This window comes from Equus przewalskii, chromosome 7 (genome assembly GCF_037783145.1).
Source record: "Equus przewalskii isolate Varuska chromosome 7, EquPr2, whole genome shotgun sequence".
In the NCBI taxonomy this organism is placed as follows: domain Eukaryota; kingdom Metazoa; phylum Chordata; class Mammalia; order Perissodactyla; family Equidae; genus Equus; species Equus przewalskii.
The window spans coordinates 82,134,020-82,157,665 of record NC_091837.1 but is presented as its reverse complement, the minus strand read 5'-3'; positions in this window follow the sequence as shown (position 1 = coordinate 82,157,665).

Genomic DNA, 23,646 nt, shown 5'->3' with positions numbered 1-23,646 from the left:
AGATAATAATACAATGGAGCCCCCTGGACTCCAAGTGTTGGGCTAGGAAAACTAGTCACTTTTCAATTTGGGGTAGATAATTTGCTTCTTATGTTTCTTTATTTCAAATAGGACAGGAATGCCAGCCATCTTGGCATTATCAGTCCCCATTTCTGATGGCACTTCTGGGGCCATCTTCACACAGTGCATTGCTTTCTGCGATTCAACAACCCACTGCAAACTTCTTCTCTGGTCTTACCTGCTTGTTACACCAAATCCCTAACAAGTTGATGCTGCAATCTTTCCAGAACTTTCCAGCAATCACTGCCATCTCCTGATCTATAAATTACAATCATAAGCTATCCCTTATTCCACTGAAATATTGTGAGAAACCATTACATAAATGCTATTTGAGCCCTTCATGGACGGATGCTATATATAAAGAAAAATTATTAGCTTTGTATTTCAAACCTGAACCACATGACATCCCAACAACACAGAAACAGGCACTTTCCTCTGACATAAATGGATGATTTATCATTCCTCCCCTACAGATGCCCAATTCTGTTCCTTTCAATTTTTCTGTGTAGATTTAGCTTTTCCTTATCTGAAGGATCTTTGTCAATGGGTAATTTACATTTCTCAGCAGATGTCACATGAGCCTAGCATGAACACGTTTTAGGTGCAACTTAAATGTGTGGCGTAGCATATAAAAGTCAATATTTTCATTATAATCTGAAAAGACAAAGAAATTCCTACCATATTTTTGTAATAAATAGCTGCACATTTCGTCATGAATATTGTCATTTGGAGTTGTTTAAAAAGAAACTCTTGTAGTCACACATATCAGTTGAAGAACATATTATTTCGATTTTCTGAATTATAAGTTCCCATGTTTTTGTAGCATGCCTTCTCCATAACAGCACGGCACAGTAGTCCCTGGGCTAAGAGAGCTACAAACAAAAATCTAAGTGAGATGCCGCACCCTCTCGTCTTTGGTCCATGCATATCAACACAAGTTGACAGTAGTGACTTAGATGCTTGCCCAACCACCTCTATTAGCTGTCCTTTACCCAAGTTATTTAGGATGTGTTATGGCCTGCCTGTCTGTGTCCCCCCAAAATTCATATGTTGAAACCCGAAACTTCATCAGATGGTACTTAGAGATGGGGGTCATTGGGGGGTGACAAAGTCATGAGGGTGGATGGGATTAGTGCCTTTATAAGAAGAGACACCAGGGGTCTTTCTTCCTCTCTCTGTTATTCCACCATGTAAGGACACAGCAAAAAGACATCCATCTACAAGCCAGGACAAGGATGCTCACCAAGCACTAGGCCACGTTGGCACCCTGGTCTCTGACTTCCATCCTCCAGAACCATAAGAAAAAAATTTCTGTTGTTTAAGGCACCTAGTCTATGATATTTTATTATTGCAGCCCAAACTGACTGAGAGGGCACGGTATGTATGGAAGGTTCCTCCTAACAGCGCTTCACTACCTTTCCAAATTTACCCACCACTGCTCCTTACCATGCAAATTGATCATTTCAATCTTTCTTGAATGAGCCAGGTTATTGAACACGGTGTTCGCTGTATCTAGAATGCCATTGCCTGTTCTCTTTCCTTTCACCCAGGAAACTCATATTTATGATTTGAATTACAGCACAAATAGCAACACTTCTGTGAAGGTTTTCCCAAATTTCTGAGTCAATCCTCCTCTCTGTTCCCATAGCACCTTTTCAAACTTCTATTTCATTTTACTACATTATATATAAAAAGTACTTACTTATAAATCTATCTTCTAATGTGGAAGGTAAGCATATTTGTTGGAAGAAAAATATCTTATTTATGGATGTATTCTTTTGGAAACGTGTTCAGCACACAATAAGTAATATGTTATTGATTGATTGGGTAACTGAAAAGGTAGGACAGATGGATGATAATAATTATTCATTTGATTGGCAGAATTGCAGAGCTTTAAACACACAGAAATGGTGAGAAAAACAAAACGAACTTAGTTATTCCCCATTGAGCTAAGCACAGAACACATATTTTATGATAAAATAAAATTGGATAAACATTCACTGAGCGTATATCATGTGTAAAGTCTTGAACAAACAATGGAAATCAAAAAGACTAAGAGTATATCATCTCTAAATTCATGGAATGTGTGGACTTTGAAAATAAATAGAAAGTATTAAAACAGGGTTGGTTTTCATTTTGGCCTATTGTCCATGGCATATATAATAAAAAAAAAATGTTCTTGCAAATGACATGCACAGAAAATTTAAAACCTACATTCACTCTAATTGGCCTCCTCAACATGTAACATTTCACACCACTTTTTCTTAGACCAGTTATAAATCACCTTTAGCAAAAATGACGACTTTGAATTAACTTCTTTCTGCCTTCACTGATTCTACAAAGTAAACTGCTTGTGTGACATGGCTGCAAAGAAGGTAAGAAAAGGAAGCACTTGGAAAGATTATTAATTGTCCGTGAGCCAAGCAAATACCTGGAGCTGGATCTACACAGAGTAATTCAATACATAAGGCAAAACATCAAATAATAATAATGTATTGGATAATTGGAAGATTTCCTTTCCCCACTCCTCTCTAGGTCAACCCTTGGGGAGCACAAAAATGAGAGGAACATTCCTGAGTAGAGAACATGGACAATTAGATGTGTATTCAGTATTCATTCCAACCTAGTTCATCTTTAATAATAAGAGAGAGTTCAGCTCTGCGTTTAGAAGCACAGCTGCATAAGCGTGGAGGCAGTCCAGGGGAACGCAGCGACGTGCAGCAGCATACCTGCAGCTCATGGCACCCAAAGCCCTCAGCACCGTAGAACACAGAGCATGCGCCACTTAGGATTTTTTTTTAACCACCTCCCCCCACCAATTTTTTTTTTTTTTTTTTGAGGAAGATTAGCCCTGAGCTAACTACTGCCAGTCCTTCTCTTTTTGCTGAGGAAGCCTGGCCCTGAGCTAACATCCGTGCCCATCTTCCTCTACTTTATATGTGGGATGCCTACCACAGCATGGCTGCCAAGCAGTGCCATGTCCACACCCGAGATCTGATCCGGCGAACCCCAGGCCACTGAGAAGTGGACATGTGAACTTAACCGCTGCACCACGAGGCCGCCCCCCCCCCAATTTTTTTGATGCAGCTTCTAACATTATTAAATCATACTAAAATAAATAAAATTTAAAATTGATAATCATTTAGGAGGAAAGAGAGACATACCAAGTAGCTCGTATAATTTTATTATTCAACTGAGTATTCATTTTAATTCTGGAATTCCTAAAAGACAAAGCAAAAAGAAAACTATATTATAATGTATTCCTTCTGCCTGATTAAAAGAAATAAGAGATTTTCTTGAGACGCAAATTACATTCGCAGAAAAAAGGCATTCCCAAAGAAATTAAGAAATTTATCACATGAATCCTGTAATGAGAGACAATAGACTCATGATAGATATTATCTTCCACTGCAGTTTTGTAAAAGATCCAAAGCATCCTACAAAAGAGAGTATTTCTTAAATTGACAATGTATAAAAGCCAGCCCAATGAAGCTCTCCACTTCTCATTTCAGGGGCAATATTTAAAATATTTAACAACAGAATGGTGCAGGCCTTAGCATGGTGCAGAGCCCGAAAAGAGTCCTGCTGTGTCAAGGTGATTTCCTTTATTTGCTGGATTGTTGGAAAGTCCTGGGGTCCTGAAGGAAGGTCTTTGATTGGAGGGAGTTGCTCAGGGGGCTGACTACAGTGGTTATTTATCAAATGGTATAAAACTATTTTTTAGCAATTGGTATGTCCGTACTTGTACACACAGCTCTGTGTGAAGTGTAGAGTGGAACAGGAAGCACTACCTGCCACCAGAAGAGAGAACAAATCATAAATTTTAAAAAATTCCCCCTAAATCCTGCACTTCAGTAATTTTAAGGTGATGGCTGGCTGTGATTTTCATTTTAATGTTCCCAGGTAAATCACCAAGAGCAGCTGCCACTCATGTTGAATGCCCCCATCCAAGACTGGGGTTGTACATCTTTCAATAAAATAACATTTTGCAGTAGGTGAACGTTCACTGACTTCTTTTCCAGTTTATTTTAGAGGGCAGTTCAGGATCCTGACCTGGAGGTGACAGGTGACAGGTGGCGGTGTCACCGTCTAAGAATATATGTCTTTTCCATTCTCCTCATTTGGGTCAAATGAGGCGAACTGATGAACAGCTAGGCACTTTCTACGTTGCACAAGTAGCTCAGGAAACTTGAAAAGATCACCATTCCGGAGAATCAACTTTTCTATTTAAATCTCTATAAAGTTGAGCTACGTGGAGTGTAAGTGACTTTGGTTGTTCATTTGCAAAACAATTAGAAAGACACTATTATTTGATTTAATCTGACACTTTGCATTAGTATCAGGCAGTGACATTGGATGTCATTGATAGCAACTTTTAAAAAGAACAACCCCAAAGAAGCAGGAAAGCGTATTTCTTCCTGGAGTAAGCTGGTTCTACCTTAGAGAGCTCAGCGTGTGAAACTGAACTCAGCTTCCTCCCTCTCCAAGTTCACTCAGTTAGCAAAACCCCAAATTCCTCATTCTTAATGTGTCCTGGGCATTCTATGTGAGACTCAAATTCAGAGAAGAGCGTAACCCACAAGAGAGATGCCCCTCTATTATTTAAGGACATTGAGGTTGGATGGGGAGAGTAATGCAGAAACACACATGCACAAACATGGGTTACTAATAATAACCATCCCACACAGCAGATAGAAGTTTGCAGAGATCAGGTCATTGGGCTGGCTGCCAAAAGACTTTATAAGGTGTTGCTTTCTTGGTTACTTTGACATGAGCTGTGGGCTGATGCTAAGGCTGAAAACAGGTACACTCTTGCTGACTTGTCTCTTCACAGAACAGACGTAAACCAAGGTCTGAAGGATGATGTTCAAAACCAGACTGGCAATCCATTAAGCAACAATGAGAAATGAAACTACCATGTGAACTGGGACACTGGATTGGCCAGTCTACGAATATAACTAAGGGATCAATATTTGAGAATATGATTTAAGATAGGAGTGACATTCTTTAGGTGCTTTTTTTTTTTAACTGTGAAAGAAAAGCCGACATCTGTTTTGGAGACTTGAGATTGAAATATAGGTGAAAATTTAGGATGAGAGGAAAAGACATTAGGGTATTTGTGGCAGCAGATGCCTAAGGCATAAAGAGGCCACAAGAAGCTGAGTGGCCCAGGCAGGGTGAAGGAGGAACAGACTTTCGTGAGTTATGCTCCGCCAGGGGACAATGAAGGTGCAAACGCAGATACAGAAGCAGGGAAGCGTTATTTCATGGAAGGCAGGAAAGAAGTAGTTAAGTATGTGGGCAACAATTGAGGGTCTTAGAGGATTTCAAGAATGTGTCTTGGTGCTAAGACAGTTATTTACAAGCTTTTGATTAATAATATTCTGCAGAGAACTGGGGGCAGAGGCGGAGTATCAGTGGTTAAGGGGAAGAACGGCTGGTTGGGAAGAGAAAACAACGCATACATATCATAGGTTCATTAGATCAAAATGCACTTTCATCAGAAATAAATTCAGAGCAAGAAAGTGTTGGATTAGGAGTCAGACTACCCAGATAGAGGCCCAGGCTTGCCACTAATGAGGTGCCTGAACTTAGACACGTTAGTCAATCTCTCGGTGCTTCAGTTCTTGCCTACAAGTCAGGAAAAATAATAGAACCACGTCACAGGGTAGATGTGAGGATTAAATAAGTATATATAAAGCCATTAATAAAGTGCCAGCCACATAGTGAATGCTCTATAACTTTTTGGTAGTATCATCATCATCATTATCGTTATCATCATCATCATGATCATCATTATTACTGATATTATTAAATGATTAATAGGAAGATTTTATTAGACAGCAAGTTCTCTAGTACAATTCAACACATGTTTTCTGAGCACTTTATGGATGCAATTACTATAAACAGTTAGGGGAAGATAATTAAAATTTGTCTTTGGCCTCAATTCATTTTTTTTTAATTCAATCAGTTCGCCAGCAAGCTTTTATTGAATGTCTGCATAGGCCAGACATTCTACCTGGCAGAGCATGGAAATCATAGCAGAGTGTGACGCTAGCACTGTGTGATTAGTGCTATGATAGAGACACACACAGGTGCTGTGGGACCACAGAGGAGGACTGTATTCATCAGAAAGAGGTCTATGAACTCTTCCTAAAAGACTCGAGTGAAACCAATTGAGAGATCCCAAAGGCTGTAGGCTGGCCATTCAACCAGAACATACTGGATGTTTATGGCCAGTTAGGCTCTGATCAGTGGCTAGCCATGCTGTGCAGAGGGTAAATACTATGAATGCTATTCCTGGAGAAGTACAGTCTCAAGGCTAATCTGGTGTGTGTGCGTGTACATAGGGGAGTAGGGCAAGGGGAATAGTCTGAACTGGTAGCATTTACATGGACCTTGAATGGAATGATAATACATTAACATGCAGAAATGTGAAAGAAAAGAGCATTCTGGAAAAAAGAACAGGATGAGCCAAAGGACAGAGTTAGGGGTGGGAGGAGTATCTGGATTGTGTATTAAGGTGTAGCTAGTGTGCAAATTTGCTAGTGGAGAAAAGGGGGTGTGCTGAAAGGACTGGACATTTTGAGAGAGGCTGTTGGTACAGGACATCTGTACATGTGGGCTGAGCGCTCTGACTTGTTTCTGCAGTTTGTGAGTCCTGAAGATCTCTAAAAGGGAAGTGCATTATTGGAACCATTTTAGGAAGACAATTCTTTCTAAGTTGATTGTGAAGGAGCTAGTAGGAGTAGAGGGGCCTATAGGGCGACAGCTACAATCCAGGTGAAAAGTAATGAAGGGAACAAACTGGGCAGGTGCTTAGGGAGCCCAGGAAGGGCTGATCAGCAGTGTCATGCTGAATGGTGATTTGGGATGTGGAAAATTATCACACACAGCTATTCAATGTTATCTTGTGCACAACATGAATGTTACACATACAATATTTAAACTGTAGGGGAATTGCCTTAGAGAATATTACTCTCTCTTTTAGTTTTATTTTAACAGACTTTATTCTTAGAGCAGTTTTAGCTTCATGTAAAATTGAGAGGAAGGTATGGAGATTCCCCATATACCCCCTGCCCCAACACATGCACAGCTTCCCCCATTATCAACATCCCCCACCAGAGTGGGACATTTGTTACAGTCAATGAACCAACACTGACACATCCTCATCCCCCAGAGTCCACGGTTTACATTACAGTTCACTCTCAGTGTTGTACATTCTATGGGTTTTGACAAATGTATAATGACATGTATCCACTATTGTAGTATCATCCAGACTAGTTTCACCGCCCTAAATATAATATAGTTTTAAAGTAAAATAAATTTTTTTCAAATTTTGAGCATACATCTATGAGTGATTTTAAAGTCTAACTCACTCCTTGCAATTTACAAGAAAGTTTCTGTGGAAACACATTTTCCAGTAGTCTATAATCATCTACAGTCTGCTTTGTATCGTGCACAGAAATATTTAAGTGTGTTGATGATATTCATTTTCACTTGCAATCTGGTTTAACTGGCAACTGGCAAAACCAGTTAAAATTAAGAAGATAGATATTTTGAGCTCAACTACAAACAATTCTGCTGGGAATAGAATGTGATAACTAAATTGCTATCATTCATGCCTTGGTCTCTAGAATCTGAATGATGGAGGATGAGAGAGGCTACAACTTCCCCACACAGAACAAAACAAAACAACACTGTACACGGGCTTTCCTTGAACATCTGAAATGTCCTCCAGACATTTTGCAGATGCAAAAAGTTAGTGTTGAAACAAATATTATTCCCAATCATCTCAACACCTATTATGTTAAGCAAGAATGTCTCTCCAAACTCTACGGAGCCTAAAAGAATACTCTCGTTAAAGTGCACATTAAATTTATTACCATGTGCACTTCACAGAAGGACACTATATCATTAATCTGAACCAGCTTTAGGAGTTAATAGAAAGATTTGGTGTGTCAGTCAAGCAGAGTGTTTCTCCAAATTTAACTATCATTCAGACTTTAGAATATCTTTAACAAAAAATCAAAGCCATCTTAGAAAGAGGATGGAGGAGAAGCATCTTTTCTGTGAAACATCCCACCACAATTGGCTTGGTTTCTCTACTAATTATGCTACACATCAGGTTGGGGCCTTTACAAGCTGTGCTCTCATTACTTACTACTCTGTTCTCTTTGTAGGAAGGTGACCCCCCTCGTGGCTATAAGTCTATTTTTCTAAAGAAAAACAATGAGCTATAACTACTTCTCAATAAATGGAGACACAGAGGCACACAAAAATACCAAAGACCCAAAGCTGATTTTTCATGCAGTTTTTTGTTATGGTGACTGTTCTTTCTCTTCATATTTCAGTTATCTTCGTACACATGGAAAAGGACCATCGCTATCAGTTTCAGTATCTATCTGACAGACTGCATAAGTGTACCAAAAAGCTAAAGCAAAATTGTGTCCCAAAACTGTAATAAGAGATAAAAAACTGGGGCCAGCCCAGTGGCATAGTGGTTAGGTTTGTGTGCTCCTCAGGTTAATTTCCCCCTGGTGCAGGGTTTGCCTGCTCCGATCCCAGGTGCGGACCTACACACTACTCATCTAGTCATGCTGTGGTGGCATCCCACACACAAAATAGAGGAAGATTGGTACAGATGTTAGCTCAGGGCCAACATTCCTCACCAAACATAAAAGAGGGAGATAAAAAACAGCCATAGAGGAAAAAAAACTTTGAGTAGTAGATCAGTCTTGGAGATAGAACAATCCAGAAGATTTTCAGTTTCTTGCTTACTGTCAAAGAAGTTCAAGAAAACTCATCTCACCACTGTAAGAGGAGACACAGAGAAAGTGTCTTGGGAAACGCTCCTGGCAGAAGTACATCTCCCATCCATTCACCATGAGGAATCGTATCACAGTTATTTTCAATCAAAACATAAATGTGAAAAGTATTGTTAATGAATTTTGTATCAAAAAGGCAGAAAGTCTCTAACAACCGAACTAGCAGTTCTTACCATATCTTGTTCAGTAAAAACACGTGGATAAATTTTATCTCATCTTTTTAATCCCTGTAATGTTTAGCCCAGTAAAACTCAATACCTAGTTAATTGGATATACTTGTGATTAATTACTGTGAATCAATAAATTGGTTAAAAAGCATGCTAAGTGAAAAATCAAGCCCTTCTCTAATCTCAAGTTCATGAAGCTCTCCAAATTTCTACCCACCACTTCATAAATGATTTCCCACTGGCCAGGCCAGCTCCAGTCCTTACTCAGTCGTCCCACCTGCTTAGAATGTCCCTTGTCCCCTCCATTCTCGCTCCTAGTTTCGTTCAGTGTTTGCTGTAAATCCCTTCTCTTCTAGGAATTCTTTACCCACAGAGGACTACATCTCTCTCTACATTCTATTGGAGTTATTATATATATTCTCTTTTGTCACTTAACTATTAATTGCCAGACAAAAATTCTTAACTCTTCAGCTAAACCATGCATACTTGAAGATCAAGACTTATGACTTACTTTTTTTCTACATTTGTACAAAAGTGATATTCATTAAATATGTGCTGTACATATCAACTAATGAATTAACTATATAAAGAAAAGCAAATCAACCAAATGTCCAACAATGCATGTTACCTAAGCCCCTACCTTGCAGAAATGTAGTCCTGTGTATGAAGGAAAACATAAAAATAGAGACAAAAAGTAGGGTCTCTGTCAAGAAGTTTTATTTTATATTTACAGAAATAAGACTTAGACTGGTAAAGACAGCCAATAATCAATCATAAGGATAAAAGGAGTAATGCAAAAATGATAGGTTAACAGTGTCTGGAATATAGGAAACAATAAGTTTTGAGTGGATATGTCAGATAAAAACAAATCTAGGTAACAAGAGACTTTATTTGAAAAGACTATTGCAATAGGGGGAATGAGGCCATTGTGATAGGGGACAGGGCCCTCCCCCAAAAAAGTCAGGGGACCAATCCAGTAGGAGGGGAGACTTTTACGATAAGAAGAACATTCCTACTGTAAGATCTGCAAGTGTATAGAAGATCAGGCAAGAAGGGACTTTTCTTTCATGGAGATGAGTAGACAAGACTAGAGAGAACTCGAGTTGGGGCAGAGGAGGCAGGATGAGTTGGGATCTGATCAGGAAATTTTTTTCTGTGAAATCAGCTGATTCTCTTGGGAGGGGCTATTAATGAGGGGCTGTTCTATGTTCCAGTGCTCAAGCGTGGTCAAAATTATGGAGTCTGAGGGAAGGAGAGCATCTGGTCAGATGAAGCTGGGGAATTTGGACACAGCCTGACTTCAGTTTCATAATATCATTGAATCACGCATTTTCTTCATCTGTAACATAAGAGCATTCGAGGAGGTGATGGCTGAGGTTCCTTTGAGCTATTTATGCAAAATAAATACCAAAGGCATCCCCTGACTGGAATAAAAGGCCTCCTAGCTGTTCACACTAAGTAATTACTTTTCTATAACGCATTCAGTTTGAAGAACTCGAGGCTCTCTGCCGATTTCCTCTACCTAATTGGTAGAAAATCTCCCTAAGATGGGTATTATTCTCACCACTCTTTAAGGAACAAAACAAAGTCTCAGAGAAATGACGTTGCTTATTTATCAAAGGGCAAAGAAAAGAGAAGCAGGCAGAGCCAGCAATGCGCATGACGCCGCGGCGGTTTCATTAGCTATAGCCTATAAGCTTCTCAAGAAGGGCTTGACTGTAAATAACACTTTTCCGAGTTTAAAGGGGAAAAAAAATGCATGGAAACACAGACAGAAGGGCTAGATCTGCTCACTGGAGAGACTGAGCTGCTCTCTAGTTGAACCTGTGGTGATTCATACCACTTAAAAACCCTAGATGCCCTTTTAAAAACTATTCTAAGTGGTGACCCACTTAGATCCCCACTGGGCTACAGAGTTGTTAAATCTCCCAGAATAGAGTTCTGTGTCTACCGCCCTCCTTGAAAAGCCTTGATTGTACCTACTTCTCCGGTGCCAAGACATTCACTGTGAGGGTTATATCTCTGAGGTCAAGATCACAGAATTCCTAGGCTGGAATGTAACTTATGCATCAGTTATCAATCTCCCCATTTTACTGGTAAGGACATAGAATAAGGCATAGAAAATTCACTGATTTTGAATCAAACCAGAAAGAACTTTGAAATATAGCTCTGCCAACTCTATTATTTGTGAAATCTAAAGTATGACGCATAACCTCTCTACTGTTCCTTGTCTATGAAGCAGAGATAACAATGTGTTACTCCTGTGAGTGTTAGAAGCATTGGATAAGATTATTATATAAAGCATCTATCATAGTAGCTGTCTAATTATTGCTAACCTGGAGGGCACTGGTAATGGGGGTAATTTACCTAAGGCACATGGATTGTTAGGGTCAGTCTTCAAGACTTTGAGTCCAGTTCCCTCATTTCTCTATAAAACAGGCCCCTCTAGAAGGACCACAGTAAGCATTTTGTTACTAATCCTGAAGTGTTCTAAAGTTCGTCTATAAGGACTCAATTTATTGATGTGAGCAAGGACTGAGAGCCTGCGAAAATTACTATAGGGAATAAATTAGGCACTGTGAACAATGAAATAAATTGTTATGCAAACATAGATTAAAAATGCAGTTGTATGATTTTTTCTTTTGTTTTGACTTAACAAAGGAATCAAGTTTGTAGATTTTAGCCCAAAAGAGGCTCTTCTCCCACCTCAGGACTCATTTCTGTCAAGGTCCTGTGTAAAACCTAAAGCAGCTGGTGAGTTGAGCGCTTTTGTTGTGTAAGAAAGTGTGTAAGAAGGAAGGACGAACATTTTCATCCAAATATCAAAGCAAAAACTGCAGCAGACAGCTAAGCAGGTGGGGAAGACTTTAGTCAAAGCTGTTGCAAAGGGAGAGCAGGCAAAACTCACCCCTCGGCTCTGCTGAAACACAGGGCTGAGGGTTCTTCAGAGCTGAGGTGGGTGCATTTTAGGGCATTTGTGTTTGCTAATGGCCTTACCAGGGGAAAATTTTTTTCTTATCTTTATGACACAAGGTAGTTTTATAACTTGGAACAAGTTAGGCTCCTACCTTCCCACAGAAACTTGGAAAGGAGGGTGTTACAGTCCTTGATGAGGACATTTCAAAGGGATGGCTCCCAGGTCCTTGAGAAAGACGGTCCTGGGTTGTAAAACTGGCAAGAGACTTTTAACAAGATTTACATCTCAAAAAGGTAGAAAAAGAATTTACACTTGCAAGTTTTCTAAAGTAATTGTTCTAAGTAAAGGAAAGTCAGGGGCCTAGAATCAGGAAGAGGCTTTCTAACGTTTAGTCCAGCGGAGGAGAGCAGTAGGGCCCTCGTGGTCAGACTCAACCTAAGAGAATTTTAGGCTCTGCACTTGAAGACATCCTCCAGTATCTGAGTACATACAGTGTGTCTTTGGGCCTCCTTCCACTGTGTCATCTGACACCCTCCCTTACCCATCCTCACTTATCCCCACAGGCAGCCTCCTCCACACCCCCCACACACCTGCAAGTCACTTCTACCTCCTCTTCCTCCTTCCTGCCAAAGTCCTTGAGCTGGAAAACCTTCTAATTTTGTCCCTCAGGAGGCCCTGTTGCCTCAGGCCCCTCTCTGCTTTCTCACTAGGATGTCTGAGAGCCTAAGTTCTGCTCATATCCCAGCTGATGGCTCCTGGTCCACTAATGCGTCACCTCCTCTAAGGATACCTGCGTATGTGCAGTGGATATTTGGGGACACAATGTCCTGCTCACTAGACAGACCCTCTAGAAATGAACAAAATTGGTACTTGTGAAATGTGGATACGGCATATGATTTGGGATGAAGGTAAGGTAGGGTCTGTGTAGTTTCCACAGCTTTCTCTAAATTTCAGCACACTGCTTTCCCTAGGTGACAGTACATGGTGTTCTTTCAAAACTACCTAAAGTGGCTGACCGCAAATTTGTGCGTCACCCCAGCCCTGCATGGGGGTGGTGGGGGTGGAGAAGGGCATTTTGAAATGCTTGGAAGGTTTTCAGACTTTTTTCCTAATGTATATTTTCTTTTATTGCCATCCACACACCCACCAACTTCTCACACAAACTCATTAAATAGTACAAAACAAATAAACATCCCTAGGAACAAGCACAAAGGCGATATCAGAAAGTCCCAGTACAGACTTCGGGTAGAAAATGTCGTAAATCAAATCAGAATCACCCTGGTTCATAATACAGGGTGGTGAACTTCGATCCCATTCAGCAATCCTCTGCTGAAGAGTTTAAAATAACAAAGGCACCTGCTTCCTCTCCCAAATGGCATTCAGAAGACATCACTGAAAGTTCTGGCAGGGAGGACCCCTTTGGAAATTTTCACTTCGGGACCCTGAAATTTGTATTTTCTCTCATTTTTATGTGCTTCTCATAAATACAATGAATCCCTACTTCAGATTTGATAAGTAGAAATTTGTGAATATGTCAATAGAAATTCACATTTGAGAGAATTACAAATGTTAGTATATTCTAGAAAGTCTAAAGAGTCCCCAAAGAGATATCCCCCCAAAGAGATATCATGACCAAGTGGTTCTCCAGCAGCAAAGGTCAAGGTCAAGGTCAAGATCATTTACCTACTCCCCCACACATCTGCCCTGTACATATTGGGTCCAGACATAATCCACGGCTGAGGTTAAGTACCACTGGCCATCTTGTCCCTGCTGGTGGAACAGGGGCTTCAGAGTGAAGCAGCCCAAATGCTTACCAGCACTTACAACTCTCCCAGGGGCTGGGAAGAAAGCAGAAGCGTGGTCTCTCACATGCTCTGTAACCAGTCTAAAGGTCTAAAACTGCAGCTTCTCTAAGCAACTTCTAAGTGCTTGCTTCCCATGGAGAGCAGAGGGAGTGGGGAATAGACATTTTGACATTAAAGAAATAATCAAATCAAGGAAAATAATTTACGACTCTTTTCCAGGATAAATATGCACACTACACTTGGGGTAATAATTGTAATAATCTCAGTTTTGGGCTCTTACTAACAGCTAGGCATTGTGTTACATTATCTACTAGGTTTTCATTTTAATGTGGAAAGCTGACTCTCATTTTAGCTGAAAATTGAGTCATTGCTAAGGTAGTAAGTTGCAGAGCGAGGTGTGGTTCCCTGGTCCATCTGACTTTACAGCCCTTGCTCATGCTGTCTCTAACTCTGCTCTTATAGCATCTGCCAGAGTAGGGAGGAATTAAGCATTCTAGAGCATTGTGCGAGAGTGGAACGACCGACTGGGAGCTTGAGTGTCAGAATGAAATGATTTCGAATGCCAACTCTGCAATATATTCAATGTATAAACTTTCGACAAGTTTTTTTAATACCTCTTAGTGTCAGTTTTCCATCCTATAAAATGTAAGAAATTGTCATGAGAGCTCTCAGTAGAAGGCCCAGGATGTATTAATAGGCTCACAGTAACTATTAAATATTAGATCCTTCTTTTCCATCCTGAAGTATGGGGAGGGAGAAAAAAAAAAAAAAAGCATGCTGTTTTCTCAACCAACGGTTGAGAAAAAAACAGGTGAAATTACTGGCATCTTAGGGGCGGAAGAATGTGTGCAAATATGAAGCTAACACCATTGATTGGGAAATAAAATATAAAAAGATCTTTCTGGAAAGAGAGATCAATGATCAAAGAAAGACACCAGTATTAGAGGAAGTTGGAGAGAGGCAAGATTTGTGAATAAGTATTTATAAACCCATGGAGAAAGGGAAAAAATGAAAGAATGAATAGTCAGTTTGATGAAGTGTTGGCCAATAATTAAGTACAGAATCTTGCTCATCAAAGACAAATGAAATTACACCATTAAATTCTACTTACATTAATGTCCTCTGTTCTCAATAAAAACAAAACCGGAAGTACTGTTTCTCTCTAAGAAAAATGCACAGGCAAACCTTAAGTCAAGCTACAGAATTTATTCCAGTGGAAATATTAGTATTTGCCTAGGAAATCTGACTTAACATTCCATGATAAACGTTCTCATTGTTCTTCAGGAATAAACAAGTTTGGATTTTTTAAAAGTAACGTGCAAAAAAGAAACCTTTGAAAAATAATTTCTGAAGTAGCAGTGTGTAGTTGCTAATGGACTATGACAAGCTATTTTTCCAGTCTTCCATTTTCAGTCCATATTTCTGAATAGCTTTGTGAGATTTCGCATTAGTTTCATGGATTTCCCCTGAACGATCATGCTGCAGTAATAGAATAAGAAGCATCTGCAGCAGACTGATCGTATCAAGTGTTTACTGAGAATGAAGCACTGTCACATGCAGGCTGATCGGAGAAATAAGCTTGATGATTACTATTATTAAACAACCAACTGTTAAAAGACCCACACAACATCTTAAGGGGAAATACAGAATAAGTTGGTTTTGTTGCTTAAGCCAGATATTTTGGAATTCATCCACAGTAAGCTCTCACTTTTTCTCACCATGGTGCTTGATTTTGTGATAAGTTTGCATACATTATTCTTCCCTGAGGTACATTTAGTTTAATTAAATTTTACTATTAAAAAGTATTAAAGCCTGCTTCACATAATCCTTAGGAAGCCTGGCGTGGAAACATCGCCTCTGAAACACTTCCGTGAAGGAGCTTAGACTCCTCAGGCAGGTGTAGAGGTCAAGAGCCATCAGAAAGGACAGAGAAAGGGGCTCCACATCGCTGGGTTCTCACCCTCAGACTCGCCTCTTCAAGGCAGCATCACACAGTGAATATGATGTCTTCTACTTTTCAATCTACCCGCTGACCTCAGTCTTTTCATATTCGGTTTTATAATATTACAATTCTTTATTTTCCTTACTATTCTACAGACAAGAATTCACATTTAAACATCAGAAACGAAGCTCATCTTGCACCTGAGCCTGACTGAGCTCAAAAGCTACTCCTTTTCTCATTCCCTCCTCAAGCGTTGAATGAGAACCTACTGTGTGCCAAGTCTTCAGCTAGCATCTGGGCGAACAGAGATGAGTAAGGCCAAATCCTTCCTGCCAAGGAATTTGCAATCTCTTGATGAAAACACCCTGCCTTAATTCCTATCTCACACTGACAGCTGGTCTTGAAGGAAAGATCGCTGCAAGCTGTGTTAGTCATTCTTAAAAGAGAAGAAATGGGAAAACATGATATGTCATGATAAGGAAATCATCCTCACTACCTAAATGCTAAAGGACTGAAACTGTATCTTTGAAGGTTCGTTGTAATTTTTTTCCCAGCGTAGTCTTTCCTCTGATGGGTTAACGGAGTACTCGTTTGTCTGCAATTGCCAATCATCCATATCCACAGTATTTAATAAAATGGAGCCCCACTCTGTTCTCAGAAAGCACCACACAGAGATTCTAAAGCACTAATCAGGATGTAGAAAAACACACCAGTCACCCTGCGCTGGAAACCGAGAAATGCTTTCGGAGCCATATTTCATGCTGGGAGGTCATTAGCAGCACGTCCATCCACAGCCAAGTGTTTTGCCACAGGTGATAATGGCTGTGGTTATTCCTAATGTTTCCAAGCGTAGCCAGAATGAAGGAGCTGGTACTTGTGTCAGGCCAAAGCAGAAGGTCTCTCCTGGTGGTGGTTTATTTTCTTCTACATTCCATAGTTGGCAGGGGGGAATCTTTTTAAACTTCTGAATAACTCATGGGAAAAAAAACCTAAAACCCGGTCACTGATACAAGTGCCTAGATAAGTCTAAGGCAATCCCCAAAAGAAAGTTCCCAAGTCTTCTGTGTTGGTAGCTTCATATGTCACCATGAGAAATCTCACGCATTTCTTCTTCAAGTGTTCGCTTTGTACCCCTAAAGACTTCCGTTTCGGTTCTCTAAGCTACCACTCCTCTGTGGAGCTGTCAGCCCAGTGGATCCCAGTTAGCAAGTTAACTTAGCCAAGTTAATTTACTATCATCAGGTTTTGAAAACAAAAACAGCTTCCTACTCCAGCTCAACAACCCAACGTGCAATACCAAGTAAGGGTTTTTATTTCTCTAGGCCTTAGTTTTCTCAGCCATAAAATGGAACTAATAAGTAGATACACTTTGTAGAATGAGGAGAGGCTGGGTGATGCTATGGTAACAGACAATCCCACATAGTGGCTGAAAAAGATAAAACTTTATGATTTCTTGTTCATGCAAAGTCCTCTGTGGGACCAGAAGGCATCTCAGATCCCAGCTACCTAATTATTTTGATCCTACTGTCTCAACACAAAGTTTCCACCTTGATTTCCACAACATGGTGGAACAGAGACTCTCCCACTGGTAACTGAGTGCTTTGGGCTGAGGGTGCACACATCACTTCTTTTCCCTGTCCAGTGGCTAGAACTAAACACATGGCCACACCGAGCCCAGGAGAGGCTGGGAAATGCAGTCTTCCATGTGCTCAGGAAAAAAAGATAAATAAATATTGATGAGCATTAGTAATAGTTTTATCTACCAGAGTTGTTAAGATTAAGGAGATAATGGATAGAAAACCCAGAAACTCCTTAAGACAATGGAATAATGGGGAAATCAATGGCCCCAAAAGAGAATGGCACAGGAAGTGGGTGCCTTAGAGCATTTGTCTTTGGAGCCTCATGGTGCTGGGCGGTGAATAGATCTGTTTGCAGAGGTGGAAAAGCAGCTAGATGGAGGTGTGGAGTAAGGACATTGTTGTCAGAAGAGCTAGAGTGTAGGTGCCCTCTGAGCTGTGTCTCGATGCTTCCAGGGAACACACGCACATCCAGATTTATAGAGGCTCACTGGGAAAAGCTGGCCTCAACAGCAAGGGGATAAGGGAGTTAAGCTGAGGTAAGTAACAGGTCACTGGATAAAACATATAGAAAATTCTGAATTGAAGGGTAACCTGAAAGCGTTGAAGTTCTGTAGCATGAAATAAACCTTCTAAAGTTCAGGTGCCAATCAGAGCTTCAGTTTGGAAAAGCAGAACTCTCAGAGCCTAAGTCTGTTGACAAATTGCTAGCATTTCCTTCCTCAGGAAAGGCCAGAATGTCATTGGAAACAATGTTATGTGCATTACTACAAACCTTAACGTCCAGGCATGCCCAATTGCAGGGTACCAGAAAGCTCAGGGAAGAAAGGCTTTTTAATTATATTTCTTCAATGTCACTCAGAATTGCTGTTTTTCCCTAATTTGGTTCATGTAAAAATAACCGCGAGCTGTTGAAAATTGTGCTGCATCTCTCACCTGCTAACCCAGGTTCTCCTTGTGTAATATATAATACTTACCATGGTATTGACACCCGCAGAATGGGCTGTGACCTCTGAGAAAATGAGCTGAACAATGGCAGGGGTTAAAACTCTATTTTCCTGCAGAGTGCTTTGGCCTGAGGGTGCACACATCACTTCTTTTCCCTGCCCAATGCCTGGAACTAAACACACAGCCACACCCAGCCAGGGAGAGGCTGGAAAATGCAGTCTTCTGTCTGCCTGGGAAAAAAAGATAATCAGGGTCTGATGAGCACTAGTGATAGTTTTATCTACCAGAGTTGTTGTTAAAATAAAAGAGGTAATGGATGGAAAACCCAGAAACTCCTTATGACAATGGAGCTGGAAAATGAGAACATCACTGCCATTGTATTCCAGTAACAAGAAGCATTTTGTAGAAAACTTATATGTATATTTTATGTTCATATGATTTCAGTGGGCTTTTTTCTTAATTTTTTGATCATAGATTTCACTAGATAACATTTTTTTTTATACTGAATCGTAACTCTTGTCCCTATTTTCCTCCCCACCAGAAGGTGGAAGGACCTGTACTATGTCACCTGTGGGAAGCTGTGTGGAAAGGTGGAAGGACAAAGAACCTGCACTTTTTTATGTGATTTTTTTGCTCCAAGGCCTTGGGGCACCCAAAGGGTTTGTGGAGGAGGGTAAGAGGGTGCAGTGGGCAGGTCGCTGAGGTGGTAAAGAAGGACACAGTGTATATAGCATCCTAGAGATGCTGTATTGATTGGGAGAAATGGCTACATGGTGAGTGTCCAGAAAGACAGGACCATGGGCAGCCTTACAAAGGATCTGCTTACTGGAGTGAGATGCAGAAGCAGCGGAGAGCCACCACTGCTGAAAGAGGCACCTAACACGACTCATCCTTATCCCCCAAAGAAGTTTTGCTCCCTAAGGGTCCCTGGAGTCCTTGCTACCTCTCCCTCAGCAAAAGAAAATAACACCTGCTGCACCCTGTAAATCCCACTCAGGGCACCCAGTCACCCCGCTCATTATCAAAACCTGAGCCAAGCTCCAGAGCAAACTTGGAGTGCTACAGGGTGACAACCTCCAAGGGCAAGGACAGTAGCTGATTAAATTGCAAGCTGGGTTCCTAAGGAGGACCTGAGAGTCTTCTCTGAATGGTTACTGTTTGGACCCCCAAATGAATTCTCCTGTTTCTCTGCCTGAAAAGGAGTCTGGAGTCTGCCTTCTACTGAAATCTGTTGTCCATCAGATTCCATAGAGAATTTCCAGGACAAGAGAAAGCAGACCTCAGGGACCTGATTATTATTCCAGGAGGATGGCGAAGACTTCACATGGTTGCTTGCCTCTGCCCACAATACTGTCTCCTCACAATATGCATCCAGAAGGCTCTTTCTCAGAAGAGCACACCGCCTGCCACTCACAGTATAAACTCTGTTCTGACTTTTGTTACTCACCCTACGTGACATTAGGAAACAAGTCCCCACACTGGTACCATCTACATCCATAGGCTCTCACTCATGATGAGGACCCAACACTAGAAAGACGGAATGTTTATTTCTGTCAAGGGAGAAAAGCTACATTCGATTCCATTGTGGCATAAACAAGACATGCGTTGACCTAAGAAATACATTTTTAAGTAACTATACAAGCATAGAAATGTTTGCCTGCTTGAAAACTTCATGATGTTCAGTTAAGTGCCCTTAATTGTGGTACTGGCCACGTCCACAAATCGTTTTTTTTTTTTTTTTTTTGAGGCTGAAACTAATACCGCCACCTACTCTGATATTTAAACAACACCAAAAGAGGAGTTATAAGGGTTGCAAAAGATAAAAGTAACATAGGAAATAACTCAAAGAGAGCAAATCAGGAATCTACCTTCCATATAGGGTAAGCACATTTGTCTTGAAATGTGCAGTGACTCTTAAGGGCCATGAAGGTTAGAATGAAAAGTTCAAACAGACATTTGGAAGGAGTTCCTGAGGTGAGAAGAGAGAAAGTAGGGGAGATACGAAATCCTAAGAGAAAACAACTAAGAATGAAGAAAGACATAAACTTTCTAATTATGAAATAAACCGCATCTTGGGCAGGATAGATAAAACCAAATCTGTTTCTAGACCCAGTTTCGTGAAACTGGAGAATATTGGAGACCAAGAGGAAACAATCAGAAAGTGAAGAGAAGTACCCATGGAAAGATAACAATTACAGACCTCCTGTTAGTGACAAGAGAAGGAATAAGGGGATGATATCCCCAAGCTGCTTAGGAAAAAAATAATTGTCAACGCATTCAGGTGAACTTTCAGTTCAAGAGTGATGGAGAAGGAAGGAAATTTGCACACAAAGACTGAGAGACAATTTCTATCAGGAAGACAGAAATTGATAAAGAAAGAGCAGATTAGAAGCAATGTGGAGCAAGGAAAATGGCTTACATGTTGACAAATCTAGGCAGAGTTTTACATTGTTTTTCTGTTTTTTATTCTTGTGACCCAGGAAACTGGAAATGGAATGTGATGAAGAAAGTATGCCACCAAGAAGAAAAATAAGCAAATTAGGAAGGAAGCAAGAGCAGCTTCAGGTATTAGGAATTATGAGAATTAATCCAATACAGAGTATGCATGTCCTGCCTGACGGTGACTACTCTATGAGTCAGAGTCCAGACATCAGTCCATCACTGACACACCTACCCAGATGAACTTGAAGCATTTTGGTCTTTTCAGGTACTTGGTTGGGTGTATATCTTTATTTATTTATAATTACTTAATTAAATATGAAATATTTAAAATATCATTATATTTTATCCCTTATATTTATGTTCTCAGTATGGGACAATGGACTTGTAAGCTCAGACTGTGTGTTCCTAAAAGCTGACATCCTAAATGTCTACCCAAAATGAATCAAAGAAGTTATTATGGAACTCTAAAAAAAAGTGACAGATGAAAATGCTAATTTTTGTTATTTTTTTTATTCTGTGAGCACTAGTATATCTAATCTCACTAGATCATGTGAAATAATGGTGAAGGAATATAGCAAAGAGAAAGTAAGCGACAGGCCTTCAGCATTCTATCATGAAAGCATTTTGGTTGGTTGTCACTGAGGGTTTTGTGCTCCTGTATGTTTATGTGGCAATTGAGGATAAATTTCAAATGTTTCTGAAATAGATGGCAGTCATTGGAGGCATCTGAGCTTGGGATGGTACTATCAGTTTAGAAATGTACTAATGTGGCAGGATTTGCAAAGGCACATGTTCCAGTATGGGTCTACATGGGGTACTTTAGAAAACATCAAGGTAATCTGTTTTGCATTCTAAAAATGTGGTATGAAAAATTATACTTAGTGGCCTAAAAGAGTCAGCCACATTCAAGAAGTTGTGTTCATTTGTAGCATATATCCCATAACTTGGGAAGAATCTGGCTTTATTTATATCATACTCAAGATGGGCTTGCATTTGGATAAGTGATATTGGAAAGGTGGTTTTGCTTTCCTGTGAAGCCCTTCCAGGGGAATGAAGATGCCATAAGAGGATGTACTCAGTTGAAGAGTGTCCCCCAAAAACTCACGACCACCGAGGACTTAAGAACGTGACCTGATTTGGAAATAGGATCTTTGCAGATGTAATTAGTTACAATGAAGTCATATTGGACTAGGGCGGACCCATGACAATGAGAAGACACACACACGGAAAATATGATGTGACAATGGAGGCAGAGATTGGAGGATGCATCCACAATCCAAGAATGCCGGAGATTGTCGGCAACCACGAGAGCTAGGAAAGAGGCGAGGAAGTATTTTCCTCTAGAGCCTTCAGAGAGAGTATGACCCAGCCAACACCTTGATTTCAGCCTTTTGGCCTCCAGAACAAAGAGAGAAGAAAATTCAGTTGTAAGCCACCCAGTTTGTGGAGCTCTCTTCCAGCAGCCCTGGGCAATAACTACAGAGGACATTGTCCCTATATGAGCCCTGTTACCTTTCTCCTTAGTAGGGTGTCGTGTTCTCCTCCCCCAACCCTGAGTTAGCACTCAGTGCTCACTTCCATTTCATTCCAAAAAATGCAGCTTCTCAATTCCTTCTCCTGAGTTGAGGCGAGTATAAAAAGGGATTACGAATACAAACCCACAATAAGACTCAAATTAGAATGGAGATAAACAGCACTTTGCAACAGTAGAGATCAAGTTACTCAGAGCATCAGCAAAGATGTCCAGCATCGTGCCCCTAATGATCAAATGATGATTCTAATCATTTCGAATTTTCACAGGAGGTATTTGCAAAGCCCTGCTGTAAAGATCTCTGGAAAATAAGGACTCTGCTCCCCTCCATAAAACAAAGGGGGATACAAATGCCCTCTATCTCAAACGAAACCATCATGACCCTCTCACCAGCAGCCTTCCATGGCACATTTCATCATTGCTCTCTCACGCATAAAGCCCTGGATCTGAATGAAGTGGGCAACTGCCTGCTGTAATAAACAGGAAGCCATACATGGGCCCATAGTCGCACAGATCTCTCAAGTGCTGATTTTAAAACGCAGTAAATCCTGGGAGAAACGCATATGCTGTAAATGCTTAGGAGATCATTTGTCATGCAAAAAGAGAACATTTATTTTTGATTTCAGATAAAAAGAGAAAATCCACTTAGTCTGAGACTTCATGAGTCATTTCAGTTATTCGCGCTTACTTGCTTAACGATGGGGGAAAAGGTAGGTTAAAATGGGCTTCCACTAACCACTAGTGACCAGGAGGGAGAGGTTTCACAATCCTTGACCTGATTCCTTCAAGTTGTTCTGGGAAGTCCCCTGAGGAAGAGCAAAGCCTGGCACAGGGACGGTCCTAAAGTCATGTTGAACAGGCACCGGCCTCCCACGACGCTCTTTCACACTTCCAAGAAGCTTCGTGTAGCAAAGAACCGCAGTTTACTTTTTGTGTATTCAATTAAACGCAGCATCATGCTTGAGTAGCTTTGTGGGGGTGTGAAGAGTCACACAGAGCAAAATCTAGTTTGGGCCCCAGCTCATTACTTTATATGTTACACAGGGGTTTCCATAAGGCTGGAGGATCCTGTCATAGCCACGCCCCCCTTGGGAAAAAAAAAAAACCTAAACGCTAAAACTTGGAGTTAGCAAGCCAGCTATCTTATAAGAATAATTAGATATTAATTCTTTCTTTAAAAATGTGTGTTCTATGTCAAAGCAGAGTTGCATTATAAATAGAGACTGCTCCTAATTCAGAGTCGCAAGCTGCCACTGGCTTTGTCTTTATATTACTTCCCAGAGCAACGTGGAATGTCCTATAGCTTTGCACAACTTTGACCTTCTTTGCTTCCTGAAATGCTGCATGGATATTAGCAAGGAAGGAGAGAGCACAGGTTTCCATGCTGTTGGACTGGCAGACTTGGTCGTGTAGAACACGTCAGGAAAAT